Raw genomic sequence first — 15,771 nt, 5'->3', positions numbered from 1 at the left:
TTTAAGGAATGTCAGAATGTAGAACCCTAAACGTTTGCTCTGAATTGAAAGAGTACTATTTATGAGATTTAACAAGAATAGAGTTGTGTTACACTTACAACTTTGGTGACCCACTTGAATCAAAATGCAACACTTAAATGTTTAGGTTTACATTATATCCCAAGCTGTTTCTACATATTCGTTATTGTGTTTTGACATTGCACTATTCCCATGAACAGAATGTAATTGAAAAGACGTTGAAAATAACACTATGCCCGATGTCCAATATATGTTCGGTTGAAAGTGAAAGTTGAGAAGATGTATTTTCTGGTCGTTTTTTCAATGACTTGAAAACAACTTAATTTCAAGGTACTTGCAGCCTATACACATACGCAGTATAATAAATTGGTCTATAATCAATTTTATTAACAATCTCACATCACTCCAGCATTTCTTTACAACATCCAAGTGCTAATTGTCTTTATTCCACTACTGAAGTGGCATGAATCAAATCACCTACTCATATTTCAAACATTCAGCCTGACAAAAGATACATTTTTTATCATTCCATGCCTCACCCTTAAGTTAATTATTGCCAATACATATTAACAAAGGGGTGTACATTTGCTTTTGATATTTCATATCTACAATTCATGTAACATTTAGTCATTATTTATGCAACCAACTGGCAATTTATGGGTACAATTATATTGAAATTGTGATCCTGCTTTTAGATTATCAGGGTTAATTCTCAGATGTGCCAACCCAAATGTTCTGTAGCATGACATTGGGGACTGGACCCCGATCCAACAACATGCTTATCGAGATATTGCAGGAGTTTGCTCTTGAAATCAGACATGACTAATTTGATTTGTGTTTTGTTTGTGCTCCTTCCAAGGGGACGAGAGTGAGTTTCAGGAAGACAAGAGTTCTAGAAGCTAGTGAGTTTTAGGATTCTATAGAAAGAAAAAGAAAGACAATTATATGGTTGTATATTATCATTTAGAAGTATGTGTTTTTTCTTGTTTTTAATTGTTGACAGCAAGTTGTTTTCTGTTGGTGGTGAGCAAACTTGGCCAACAAAAACATAGGCTATATTTGTTGTCTTAAGGGGGATGGTGTTACAGGCTTTGGTTTTTCCATGTATCTTTGGAGGTTGGACTTTAGCACGTATAGCTCGTTAGCACGTAGGATGCACTGATTGGTGTCACCTCGTTAGTCAGTATGTGTTACACCTGTGCTGGCTTGTCCATCTCGTTAGTGGGAAGGTGTTTCACCTGAGCTGGTCCAGGTTCTATTTAAGAGTGTCTGGCCCAGTGCTCCAGTTGTCTTGATAGATGTGGAGAGTCAACACCTTTAGTTGCTCCACCTTTTTGGTTTAAAGATGTTTTCACTTCAGGTTGTAGCTTCTTTCTGAAGAGAGCTTTTTTTCTTCTTCTTCTTCTTCAAAAAAAAATGAATACAAACAAGCAAACCTGGTCGGTTCCGGGGATTGGTATAGCAAATACCGTAAGATTTTCATGGACTGAAAAGGAGATGGAACCTTGGGGCAGGGAAACTTTTGGAAGGACCATATTGATGGGATGCCTCAGGATAGAGGTGAAGGAAGTACTTTGTCTTCAAGGGAACCCGAATGAGAAGGCTTTCGATGTGACGTTTCACAAAGAAGAAAAACATGACGAAGTAATGAAGATGGCAAAGGAAGCGGAGAAAACGGGACCCCTGTGCCATTATGCGGTGACCAGCCTGGCGAAGAACAACTTCAGGGTGGTCACCGTAACCATGTACAATCCGCATGTGAAAGATGAAGAGGTGAGGGCCTTTCTGGGGAGGTACATGGACAATGTCTCCTCAGCGAGGTACCTCAGGGACTCCCTGGGTTTCTGGAACGGGAGGAGAGGTTTCCAGGCGTTACTCAGGGAGTCCCCGAAGAGTGTGGATGGCTACCTCCATCCTCCGGCGATGTTCTCCCTGGGGGCTGACAGGGGAACACTCTACTATGCACGTCAGCCCCCGTTCTGCAGGCGTTGTATGGCCTACGGCCATATCCTGGCCTCGTGCAGCGCCAAGAAATGTCGTTTTTGTGGGTCGGAAGAGCACGAGGCCAAGGAGTGTGACGAGCCCAAGGCTTGCCACGGGTGTGGCTCAAGAGCACACCTGTGGCGTGATTGCCCGGCTCGTCACAGGTCATACGCGTCTGCAGCTGGGGGGGGAGCGGGGGATGGGGGGAGGAAAGAGAGGACGCATGCGGATTGTACGGATGGCACAGGGGAGTGGACGGAGAAGGACGAAGAAGGGAAGAAGGAAGAGGCGAAAAGAAAGAGGAGAGAAGATGGAAAGAAGGAAAAAGAAGGAGAGATTAAAAAGAAGGTGGAAGAACGTGGAGGAGCAGAGAAGAAGGAGAAGGGGACAGTGGGACGAGAAGGAGTGGAAGGAGTGGAAGAGGGAAGGGGGACAGTGACGGAGAAGGAGGGAGGAGTGGATGTGGGAGGGGAGGGGGTGGGAGGGGGGAGATGGGGGGAAGGAGTGGGGGGACAGCCTGCCAGGCTTCCTCGAGGTCGAAATGAGGGATTTGGTGGAGGGGTTAGTGGGGATGGGACGTTGTGTCTCCCCGCTACCTCCTTCACCAAAGAAGAAAGGGATAAAGAGGGGGAGCTTGGCAGGAAGTGAGAGGGAGGGGGGTGTGGAGGGGGAGGGGGGGGTTAAGAGAGTGGCGGGGGGGGGGAGGGGAGGGTAATTTGTCCTCCCGGTTTGCCTCAGCCCCTTGCATTTTAGTGGATGACTCCAGTGAGGGGTCGGTGGGTTGTTTGCTAGAGGGATCCCAACTCCTGTTTGGGGAGATGGGGTCCCCTATATGCAGCCCCGAGGCAAACAGGGAGGGGGGGATGGTGGGTGGGGAGGGAGGACCCAACACACTGCCTGGATCATGGGTTGGGATGGAGGACGGGGGGGCGTCAGGAGAGGAGAGGACGTCCCCGCCGGTGGAGATGGACCAGGGGAGCATCGGGTGAGTCTCCTGGTTTTTCTTTGGGTTTTGGGGTTTTTCTTTGTTGTAAATATTTAAATGAATAGTTCTGTTTCTTTTTTTAGTCTAAATGTTAGGGGGTTAAGGGATAATGTTAAAAGGAGGGCGGTTTTTTGTTATTTAGAGGGTGTGGGGTTTGATTTCTGTTTTTTACAGGAGGCTCACCTGAGGGATGGTGGGGATGTGTGTAGATTTAAGAGGGAGTGGGATAAGGGGGAATCTTTTTGGGGCATAGGAGGGGTGCACTCAACAGGAGTAGGGATTTTGTGTGGGCATAGAGAGGTTAAAATAGAGAACACTTTTGTAATAATGCAGGGTAGAGTTTTGGGGATAGATGTTAAGTTTAGAGAAGCTAGATATAGGTTAATTGGGGTGTATGGGCCACAGGTGGCGGCAGACAGGAGGGAGATGGTGGACTGTCTGGCGCCCCTGTGTGTTACAAACAGGCACTTGGTGATAGGAGGAGACTTTAATATAGATTTAGGGTTAGGCGGTGATAGCAGTGCAGGTGCCATCTCTGGGCTAATGGCTTGCCATGGTCTGGTTGATGGTGGCCTGCACACTACTCCGGCAATGGTCGGTCCTACATGGCGCAACTCCAGGGGGGTTGCGCGGAGGCTCGACTACATTTTTGTATCCAGGTCTTTGGGTCAGTTGTCTGGGCGACTGTTGCCTGTTTTCTTCACGGATCACGACGGGGTGTTCCTGCAGGTGGGGTCGCCAGTCTGCCTCTTCGGTAGGGGGTACTGGAAGTTAGATCGGGATATACTGGAGGAGCAGGCTTTCGTTGATGCATTTTTTTGTTTCTTTCGGAGGCTTGACGGCCTCCGGTCCATGTGCGAGGGGGTGTTAGAGTGGTGGGATTTAGTCAAGGGGAGGATAAGGGCTTTTATAATAGGATATTGTAGAAGGAAAAAAAGGGAGGAAAGGAGGGAGGTGGATCGTATCCAAAGGTTAATTGAACTCGAGTACGAGGCAGGCAACCTCGGCGGGTCGATTGACTGGGAGAGATTCGCAGTCCTAAAGGCGCAGCTCAGGGAGCTGCAGGAGCAGAAGGCTCGAGCTTTCCTGGAGCGTGCGCATAGTGGCTTTCTAGAACATAATGAGACTTGTTCCGCTATGTTCTTTAAGTCGGTTAGGGCCAGACAGAGTAGGAAGGTAATGAAGGGAGTTAGGGAAGAAAATGGTAGTATAGTAAGTAAACCAGAGGAAATGGTCAGGGTGACAACTGATCATTTCCAAGGTTTATTTAAGGAAAGGGAAATAGATGTAGAGCAGGGAAACGTGTTTTTAGAACACTTGTCCCGGCGGTTGCCAGAGGACATTAGAGACGTGATGGAGGCCCAGATCTCACTAGAAGAGGTTGAGAGCGCTCTTAGGAGGATGGGAAAAGGGAAGGTGCCTGGGATGGATGGGCTGCCGGCTGAGTTTTACCTCAAGTTTTGGGGTATACTTGGACCAGTGGTTCTCGAAGTCTTGAAGGCCATCCTTGAGACGGGGGTCCCGGGGGGATCAATGGCTGTTGGTGTGCTGTCACTTCTTTATAAGAAGGGGGAAGCAACTGACCTTGGCAACTGGCGGCCATTGACCATGCTGTGCGTAGATTACAAGATTCTTGCAAAGGTTTTAGCAGACCGGTTGCGCACAGCCCTTCCCTACGTCGTCCACGAGGATCAGACGTGCGGGGTAGAGGGCCGCTCTATAAGATGGAACCTACAGTTGATCAGGGATTCCATCGCTTGGGTTGAAGATAGAGGGCTGCCTTTAATGGTAGCAGCGCTAGATCAGGCGAAAGCTTTTGATCGCGTGAATAGATCTTTTCTATTCAGGGTGTTAGGTAGATTAGGATTTGGGGAGAAGTTTATAGGATGGATCCGTACTTTATATGTCGGAGCGGGGTGTCGAGTTAGTGTAAATAGTCACTTAGGTGACGTTTTTGACCTCTCGTCTGGGGTCAGGCAGGGATGCCCACTCTCGGCTCTCCTCTTCGTTCTGTACATGGAGCCTCTGGGGGCTGCCATTAGGGCAGACACAGGGGTGGAAGGCTTGTTGATCCCTGGAAGCGGTGGGCTGCGTGTTAAGATGACGCAGTACGCCGACGACACTTCCTTGCTGTTGTGCAAGGACTCGTGCCTGACAAGGTCCCTTGCCATCTTTGGGGATTTCACCCGAGCGTCGGGAGCAGTTCTGAACCATGCAAAGTCTTCCGTCAAGTTTTTCGGAAGATGGCGCGGTAGAACGGATGTGCCTGGGGGGTTATCTCTCTGTGAAGGGGCCCTGAGGATTCTCGGGGTTCATTTTGAGACCTCCGGCTCAGCGACGCTAAACTGGAACATGCGTATCGCAGTGGTACAGAGGAAGCTAGCAATGTGGAAGGCTAGGTATTTGTCTTTTATGGGCAAAGTCCTGGTCCTAAAGGTGGATGTGTTGCCGTCTCTTTTGTATGTGGCATACATCTACCCATTGCCGGCTTGTCTGAGGAGGCCTCTAGTGAGGCTTGTGTTTCAGTTTATGTGGAGTGGCAGGTGCGAGTGGGTCGCCAGGGCACGCATGATCTGTCCCATCGGGGAGGGAGGTAGGGGGGTACCACATTTCCCCCTCAAGCTGGACGCCATTTTTGTTTCTTTCTTGTTGACGGAGCTTGCTCGTCCGGTTATACACCCGTCCGGTTACCTCCTGCGGGTGTTCTTCTCGTATAAGGCGAGAAGCGTAATGGTGTGGTCTAACGCGGGTCCTCGGGCGGAACAGCTGCCCTGGCATTTTGGCCATGCGGCCAAGTGGCTGCGTGCGCACCCCGAGGTTGAAGTTGCCCGAGTAGGTTTAGACCACAGGCACCTGTACGAGGAGGTCAGGCAGGCAGGGAGTCCTGCGCCTGTAGCGGGCATCTCGTCAGTGGTCTGGGAGGGAGTGCAGGCGCGGGGCCTGGACAATAGGCTCAAGGACCTGAATTGGTTGGGCCTCCATAAGTGCTTGCCGGTACGTGCCATCTTGTACCGGTATAGTTTGGTGCAATCCCCCACCTGTCCAAGATCCTCTTGTGGCAGGGAGGAGACTGTGCGCCATGCCTTTTGGGACTGTGCCTTTGCCGGACTAGTCTGGGCTAGGGCACGGGTAATGCTAGGTGTGGTTAGGAGTGATTTTGTTGTGACATGGGCTAGGCTAGAGAGAGGCGTAGGGAGAGCAAAGGGAACGGATAGGGACAGGTTTCTGCTCTGGCTTCTCATGAGTCTCTTTAAAAAGGGACTGTGGGAAGCCAGGCAGAATTTAGTCAAGACAGGGAGAGATTGGGGGGTGGAAGGGATAGTGAGAAGGGTGGAAGGTGATTTGAGGGGGAAGATGAAGAGGGAGGAGAGGAAGTGGGGGAAGCATGCGGCACGGGAGAGGTGGAAAGGGGGTTTAGGGCTGGGAGTGTTAGAGTGAGTTTGGTAAGGGGATAGATTAGGGAAGGGGAGATAGGGAAAGGGTTAGGTATTGGTTAGGTATGACGGGGAGGGACGATGCTCCCCTGAGGTTTGTTTTTGTTTAATGTTTTTGTAAATACAATTAATTAAGAATGAATGAGAATTATGATTTTGTAATAGTATGAATGGTATTGATTGTAATAAATTATTTTAACCACCGTTTTGGTTTGCTTCCTGTCTTTAAGTTTGGTATTGGTTTTTCTTTTGTTTGCCTCTTCTTGGGCAGATTTAGTGGGTCTCATGGTGGGTGTCTTTTAGGTCCCAGTTGTTGTTACTAGTCAGTTTTCAGTGGACACCCCCAAAGTGTCTTTCAGAGCCCCTCCTAAAAAACTAGTTATTTTGGGGGTTGGATATAGCATGATTTTAATCAATGGCATTTCCTCATTATTCTTCTGTTTTTTTATCCTCTTAACGTTTGTGTACTAAATATTTTTCATTTTATTTTCCTGTGAAGTCATTGTATTGCATCCATGTCTGAAATGTGATATAAATAAATCTGGATTTGATTTGAACATAATGCAAAACAAATGAACCCAATAACTGACCAAACAGACTCTTGGTCCATCCTAGTATGAAAAACAGTATCAAGCCTGCTGAAGGCGTGGTAAGCTCTACCCGGGGCTTGAGGTGGTCTCCCACAGCTCTGCGGCCTTGCCGTTCCATTTCTTGACTGCCCCTGTAACACAGAAAGAAACACATTTAGTCATATTATATAAAACACTCAAAGTAATGGATATGGAGCATCTATGGCCTCAGTTAGACATGGCACCTAAATGTGACTTCTGTCATCTGATCACTCCAACCTGCATTACTTCTGGATGCACAAAAGTCACAATGTGCTGCATTAGGTTTAGATCAGCCAGGATGGGTATTTTTTTCCGAATTTGAGTCTGCTTATTCATATTCGGTGGCCAATGTAAAGAGATGTGGGGAAAAGTACATTTTACACAAATGACCTTCATAATATCAATGAACAAATGTGTGTGCCTGAGGGGAAATTAACTTTCATACAGCCAAAACGGGGGAGAAATTACACCCATATTAGTGGACAATTTGCACTAATGTAAATAAAGATAGATGATGGAACATATTCCCTTTTGCTTACGTGATGAACCCCTGTACCTGTACACAGCCAATCTGTAAATAGCACCCGACTACCTCATCCCCATGTTATTACTTACCCTCTTGCTCTTTTGCACCCCAGTATCTCTACGTGCACATCAATCATTCCAGTATTAATGTTAAATTGTAATTTTTTCGCCTCTATGGCCTATTTATCGCCTTACCTCCCTACTCTTCTACATTTGCACACACTACATAGATTTTTCCATTTTTCTTTTGTGTTATTGACTGTACGTTTGTTTACGTGTGTTCTTGTTTGTGTCGCACTGAGAACTAAATGAGAACTTGTTCTCAACTGGCCTACCTGGTTAAATAAAACATGGGACATAAATATATACCATCTAAACCATGTTTTACCTCTCACCTCTCTGGCTGTTGAAGTGTTCTTCCTAACCAGTCCCTCAACAGCTCTCTGACTGAGCGCCACCCTCACTGGGTCTTCAGAGGAGAGGAAGGCTGAGAAGGGATGGAAGGATGAATGGATCAGTCAGTCAATAAACTGTAGAGCTGCTGTCTGAAAAAAATCACTATTTTAGTAGTTCATTAAAGTAAATAAGGCTTTATGACTCCTGAATACCAACGATCAATCACTTAGATAATGTATTGCCAGGTAGAGATACATCCTTGGGACGTCCCTAGTCCATTGAAGTTGACATTTAAAATGGTTACGGTAGGGGTTAGGGTTTAGGGTGGGGATGTCCCAAGGATCCCAGATAGCATTGACCATCGTGCATTCTTCTGTCTCTTTTACATAGCAGGTGTAAAAGAACACAGACAAGACAAGTAGGCACGCAATGGATTATAGTCACTGTAGTTAATTATGTTTTATGCGCTAAACTATGTTGAATATTGGCCTGTTGGCAACTACAACTCTACTACATCACACAGTTCAGTGTGGGTCTGATTTATCTCTAGAGAAACTACAACATCACACAGTTCAGTCTGGATCGGATTTATCTCTAGACTCGCTTTAGACACACCCATCCTGCAGACAGGCCAAAGGCGCTTGCTTGCCCCAATTCGGGGAACCGTTGATCTACTTCAGAGGAACTGTGTCTAGAGTGATTTCCTGACACCTCACTAGAAGACTAGAATAACTAACTTTTGCTACAGAACGAGACGACCAATTCACAGTTAGTCTGTGTCTCGTTCGCCACACACATACACATACCAAGATCACATGTTTTCTATATGCACAAGATAGTTTGACTATATAAGGCTTCTGAACTCCTTGTGTCATCGAGCTCTCTGCCTTCCACCTCAGTGTGTAGGGCTGACCAGCTACATTATTGCAATTATTATCAAATAAAGGTTGATTGTTTGAAGAAATGACAAAGCCTCTCCTGATAGGTTAGAATTTCCACCACAATGTGCAGTAGGTTTTTCAATACCAACAATGATAGACTAGATCCATAGTACAGAATGAATGACTGACTGCCCAGTTCAACATCAGCTCACCGTCTCACCTCATACTGTATTGGAGTAGCAGCAGCTTACTGCCCAGCTCAACATCAGTTCACCGTCTCACCTCATAATGTATTGGAGCAGCAGCAGCTGACTTCCTAGTTCAACGTCAATTCACCTTCTCACCTCATACTGTATTGGAGTAGCAGCAGCTGACTGCCCAGCTCAACATCAGTTCACCGTCTCACCTCATAATGTATTGGAGCAGAAGCAGCTGACTGCCCAGTTCAACATTAGTTCACTGTCTCACCTCATACTGTATTGGAGGGCCTCCCGGGTGGCGCAGTGGTTAAGGGCTGTGCCACCAGAGACTCTGGGTTCTCGCCCAGGCTCTGTCGCAACCGGACGCGACCGGGAGATCCGTGGGGCGACGCACAATTGGCCTAGTGTCGTCCGTGTTTGGGATGGCTTGGCCGGTAGGGATATCCTTGTCTCATCACGCACCAGCAACTTCTGTGGTGGGCCAGGCGCAGTGCACGGTGTTTCCTCCGACACATTGGTGCGGCTGGCTTCCGGGTTTGGATGTGCGCTGTGTTAAGAAGCAGTGCAGCTTGGTTGGGTTGAGTTGTGTTTCGGAGGACGCATGACCTTCGTCTCTCCCGAGCCCGTACGGGAGTTGTAGCGATGAGACAAGATAGTAGCTACTAACAATTGGATACCACAAAATTGGGGAGCGAAAGGGGGTAAAATTTAAAATATATATATATATATATATACACTGAAGCAGTAGCTGACTGCCCGGTTCAACATCAGTTCACCGTCTCACCTCATACTGTATTGGAGCAGCAGCAACTGACTGCCCAGTTCGACATCAGTTCACCGTCTCACCTTATTCTGTATTGGAGCAGCAGCTGACTGCCCAGTTCAACATCTCACCTCATACTGTATTGGAGCAGCAGCAGCTGACTTGATGCTCATCATCATGTTTTGAATCTGAGAGTAAATAGAGCCGACTACAACTCTAAAAATGAAGGGTTCAACTGGAGTTGTTCTCATATCCCCTAAGAACCGTAGGGTTCTTGGTCAATGAAAAACAGCCCCAAAACGTTCTTCAAAGAACTTGTTTGAAGGTGGGTTCATCGAGGAACCTCCGTTGTTGCTGGACTTCTTCCGGGAACTTCGCAATTACAACTGAAAACGATGGTGACAAGTTTGGATGCGAGAAGTTAAAAAAGGTTAAGTTTGGCTCTGAATAGGTCTCAAAATAATTTATAATAATAATATAACATACTAATAATGAATAACAAAGACAATTCTGTTTTTCTGTGAATAGATTCCATAACGTTACTATAGTTAATTACCGTAAATATTAGAAAGCTCTCCAGTCTCCACTGCCATGGTTCTGAACTCGCCACGGCATACCCTGAATTTCTGCCGCACTAGCTAACAGTAGCTAGTCCTTAGATTGGCGTCCTTAGATTGGCGACCCTCGCCGTCGACCTTGGCCTACTAACCTTAACAAAGGGCCCCACTGGACTGAGGGGCAGCTCCGGACTGAGGGACTGCTCGGGACTGAGGGAGCTTGGGACTGAGGGGTAGCTCGGGACTGAGGGGTAGCTCAGGACTGAGAGGAAGCTCAGGACTGAGAGGAAGCTCAGGACTGAGAGGAAGCTCAGGCAGGGTGACGGCTCTGGCATATCCTGGCTGACTGGCGGCTCTGGCAGATCCTGGCTGACTGGCGGCTCTGGCAGATCCTGGCTGACTGGCGGCTCTGGCAGATCCTTGCTGACTGGCGGATCCTGGCTGCTGACTGGCGGCTCTGGCTGCTCCATGTTAACTGGCGGCTCTGGCTGCTCCATGCTGACTGGCGGCTCTGGCTGCTCCACGCTGACTGGCGGCTCTGGTTGCTCCACGCTGACTGGCGGCTCCATACAGACGGGAGACTCTGGCGGCTCATGACAGGCGGGAGACTCCGGCGGCGCTGGACAGGCGGGAGACTCCGGCAGTGCTGGACAGGCGGGAGACTCCGGCAGCGCTGGACAGGCGGGAGACTCCGGCAGCGCTGGACAGGCGAGGTGCACTGTAGGCCTGGTGCGTGGTGCTGGCACTGGTGGTACTGGGCCGAGGACACGCACAGGAAGCCTGGTGCGGGGAGCTGCCACCGGAGGGCTGGTGTGTGGAGGTGGCACTGGATGGACTGGAGATCTTAAGGGCAGGGCTGGCACCAACCGCCCTGGCTGGATCTTCACCCTAGCCCGGCAGATGTGAGGAGCTGAGATGTAGCGTACCGGGCTAAGCACGCGTACTGGGGACACCGTGCGTTCCATCGCATAACACGGTGCCTGACCAGTACCACGCCCGCCATGGTTAGCACTGCTAGGAGCACTGTAGCGCTGAGCTGGCACAGGATGTGCAAGGCTAGGGAGGTGCACAGGAGGCCTGTTGCGTGAGGCTGGCACAATCTTCACCAGCCGACTAGCACGCACCTCAGGACGAGTATGGAGAGCTGACCCAGGTGCCATCAAATCCCCGACACGCTCCGTCGGGCGAATTCCGTGCCTCATGCACCAACACAGCAACTCCCTCATAACTCTCTCCTCCAATTTCCCCATAAACTCCTTCACAGTCTCTGCTTCGCTCACCTCCAACACCGGCTCTGGTTTCCTCCTTGGCTTCTTACGATAAACAGGGGGAGTTGGCTCAGGTCTGACTCCTGACTCTGCCACACTCTCCCTGTGCCCCCCCCCCAATACATTTTTGGGGCTGACTCTCGGGCTTCCATCCGCGCCGCCGTGCTTTCTCCTCATACCAGCGCCTCTCCGCTTTCGCTGCCTCCAGCTCTTCTTTGGGGCGGCGATATTCTCCTGGCTGTGCCCAGGGTCCTTTACCGTCCAATTCGTCCTCCCATGTCCATTCCTCTTTGCGCTGCTCCTGCTGCCGCTGCCTGTCACCACGCCGCTTGGTCCTGTTGTGGTGGGTGATTCTGTTACGGTTTTCTTCTGGTGAAAGAGAGGGGGACCAAAATGCAGCGTGGTTATTCATAAACATCTTTAATGAAAGATGAAAATACGAACAATATACAAAAACAAGAAACGTGAAAAACCTAAACAGCCCTATCTTGTGCAACAAACACAGAGACAGGAACAATCACCCACGAAATACTCAAATAATATGGCTGCCTAAATATGGTTCCCAATCAGAGATAACGATAAACACCTGCCTCTGATTGAGAACCACTCTAGGCAACCATAGACTTACCTATAATACTATACTACACACAACCCCATAAATCTAATAAACCCCTAGACAAGACAAGACACATAAATCACCCATGTCACACCCTGGCCTGACCAAAATAATAAAGAAAACACAAAATACTAAGGCCAGGGCGTGACAGCTGTTCCCTTGTTCCACTTCCTCCCCCAGAGTTGTGCCAGCTCCTTCCTGATTCCGTCCTCCCCACTTAATCTTAATTTACATTTAAAAAAAAATGTTTACTTAATATTGCAATTATGTGAATAACAAACATCTACATTGGAAGCCTTGTAAAGGACTGAAGCTGGAAATCTCTTTGAACAGTTTAATAAAGAAGAACGTACCTCGCACTTCAAACGATGTGCCTTTGCATGCATGACGGAAAGGAGTGGCTTCATGTCTAGAAGAGTGGTGAGCTCTGGACAATGAAGGACAACTTTGAATTGTATGTTCCTGCTGCCAGACAATTCCTTCTGCAAGAACAGTGGGTACGCAAATATCTCTCCACGCATCATGTTGAGGCTCCTTAGAAGTATTCTGTGGCGGCAGATGGCAACTTCGAGTCCCTCTTCATCAAGTTTGTTGTTTGTTTTCCTTGACGACTCTTTAGCTGCTGTCCACTGGGATGTTCCACATACCCCTTTTCCATAACCCTAGACAAGGGAGTAGAAGAGTATAGGTAGAAATGTTAATGGGACAGTGGTTATGTTTTAAAAATCTAGCTGAGGGCGCTGAGCTACCCCCTGTGTTCGCTACAATGAAGATCAGAAGTTGGAAATTGACTGTCAAAAAGATGCACTTGTAAAGTGTGTTGCATTTCTGAACAGAGGGAGTGGTGTAACAACCCTGGACTTGGAGAGAGGATTACCATCTCTCCAAAATGATATGTTTTTATTGGAATAGTGTATAACGAGTCTGCCTTTGAGTCAGATGGCCCGAAGCCAGTCCTATTTCACAAATTAGAAGATACAGGAAACGTACATGTTTAGTCTTTGTATGGACATAGCTCACTAAGTCAGACACATCCTTATCCTTGCAGATAAATACGCCATCAAAGAATCCTGTGTCATCAGTCCTTGAAAGGATACGTGAAATACATTAAATATATGACATATTAAATAGCAATCAACTGATTGTGGGACACTTGACAATGGTGATAATTCATTTCATTACAAACTCAAAACATTGAAGCTAAAAATGACCTCAACTGCATTTGAAAACATTCACACTGGACAAAGAAAAGGCAAACCTTGTTTGAATTGTTTAAATGATATAGAGTACGGTGTTATTTGATCAATTATGAATAGTTTTACATACCCTTTTTTGAATCAATACAGCTTCTTGTTCCCATCCACTGACACTGCAAGCATGCTGGGTGAACAGGCTGGGCAGTCAAAGTACTGGATATCACAGACCGGAACAGTTATTGGATATTTCAAACTTTTTTAACAAATCAAAAACTGAAAAATTGGGAGTGCAAAATTATTTAGCCCCTTTACTTTCAGTGCAGCAAACTCTCTCCAGAAGTTCAGTGAGGATCTCTGAATGATCCAATGTTGACCTAAATGACTAATGATGATAAATACAATCCACCTGTGTGTAATCAAGTCTCCGTATAAATGCACCTGCACTGTGATAGTCTCAGAGGTCCGTTAAAAGCGCGGAGAGCATCATGAAGAACAAGGAACACACCAGGCAGGTCCGAGATACTGTTGTGAAGAAGTTTAAAGCCGGATTTGGATACAAAAATATTTCCCAAGCTTTAAACATCCCAAGGAGCACTGTGCAAGCGATAATATTGAAATGGAAGGAGTATCAGACCACTGCAAATCTACCACGACCTGGCCGTCCCTCTAAACTTTCAGCTCATACAAGGAGAAGACTGATCAGAGATGCAGCCAAGAGGCCCATGATCACTCTGGATGAACTGCAGAGATCTACAGCTGAGGTGGGAGACTCTGTCCATAGGACAACAATCAGAGACTCTGTCCATAGGACAACAATCAGTCGTATATTGCACAAATCTGGCCTTTATGGAAGAGTGGCAAGAAGAAAGCCATTTCTTAAAGATATCCATAAAAAGTGTCGTTTAAAGTTTGCCACAAGCCACCTGGGAGACACACCAAACATGTGGAAGAAGGTGCTCTGGTCAGATGAAACCAAAATTGAACTTTTTGGCAACAATGCAAAACGTTATGTTTGGCGTAAAAGCAACACAGCTCACACCATCCCCACTGTCAAACATGGTGGTGGCAGCATCATGGTTTGGGCCTGCTTTTCTTCAGCAGGGACAGGGAAGATGGATGGAGCCAAATACAGGACCATTCTGGAAGAAAACCTGATGGAGTCTGCAAAAGACCTGAGACTGGGACGGAGATTTGTCTTCCAACAAGACAATGATCCAAAACATAAAGCAAAATCTACAATGGAATGGTTCAATAATAAACATATCCAGGTGTTAGAATGGCCAAGTCAAAGTCCAGACCTGAATTCAATCGAGAATCTGTGGAAAGAACTGAAAACTGCTGTTCACAAATGCTCTCCATCCAACCTCACTGAGCTCGAGCTGTTTTGCAAGAAGGAATGGGAAAAAATGTCAGTCTCTCGATGTGCAAAACTGATAGAGACATACCCCAAGCGACTTACAGCTGTAATCGCAGCAAAAGGTGGCGCTACAAAGTATTAACTTAAGGGGGCCGAATACTTTCGCAAGGCACTGTACATACATCCACACAAGCCAACAGCAGATAATATTCAATCACATATATGGTAACGGGCTATAGTGCATAACACAGAATCCTCATACACCCCAACTGAATAAAACACCATTAGCCATCATGCATTGCTTACATTCATTCTATACTGAAAAGTATGTTCAGAAAAATCATAGAACCACAATGTTTTAATAGGAATAAAAAAGACAAAATATCTATATATTCATAACGTAAAATAAATAAATAATGAAATACATTGTCACGGTCGTCCTCCTCTTCATCTGAAGAGGAGAGGCGAAAAGGATCAGAGGACCAATATGCGGCGTGGTAAGTGTCCATGGTAAATCTTTAATAAAGAAAGTACTGAACACTGCCTACAAAACAATAAACAAATAACGACCGTGAAGCTACAAATTAGACCTGAAACAAGCAATCTACATAGACAATCACCCACAAACAAACAGTGCAACCCAGGCTACCTAAGTATGATTCTCAATCAGAGACAACTAATGACACCTGCCTCTGATTAAGAATCATACTAGGCCGAAACATAGAAATGCCCCAAAACATAGAAAAACAAACATAGACTGCCCACCCAACTCACGCCCTGACCATACTAAATAAATACAAAACAAAGGAAATAAAGGTCAGAACGTGACATACAAGCGATCATGTCTATGGTTGTTGCAAAGGCTTGTGTGTTAAATTTGTGTCTTTTTGCCCCAATTAAGTAGCACATAAATTTGCACAAAAACGCACAAAATCTGCTGAAATACATTTTGTACATATATGCGCGAATTGAATGTGAGGC

General features: G+C 46.8%; 1 long non-coding RNA gene across 1 annotated transcript in view; it reads right to left on the bottom strand.

The window, feature by feature from the left end:
* Positions 1 to 185: 185 nt before the first annotated feature.
* LOC139413182 (uncharacterized) overlaps positions 186 to 15,771 on the bottom strand; it is an 84,316-nt gene continuing 68,730 nt past the window's right edge. The window contains exons 2-3 of the long non-coding RNA XR_011634773.1: positions 6,624 to 6,677; positions 186 to 1,348 (exon numbers count right to left, since the gene is read on the bottom strand). This is a non-coding gene — a long non-coding RNA (uncharacterized lncRNA). The remainder of the gene's footprint in view (positions 1,349 to 6,623; positions 6,678 to 15,771) is intronic.

The sequence above is a fragment of the Oncorhynchus clarkii genome, chromosome 7 (genome assembly GCF_045791955.1).
Source record: "Oncorhynchus clarkii lewisi isolate Uvic-CL-2024 chromosome 7, UVic_Ocla_1.0, whole genome shotgun sequence".
NCBI lineage: Eukaryota > Metazoa > Chordata > Actinopteri > Salmoniformes > Salmonidae > Oncorhynchus > Oncorhynchus clarkii.
This window is presented reverse-complemented; position numbering and strand designations above follow the sequence as displayed.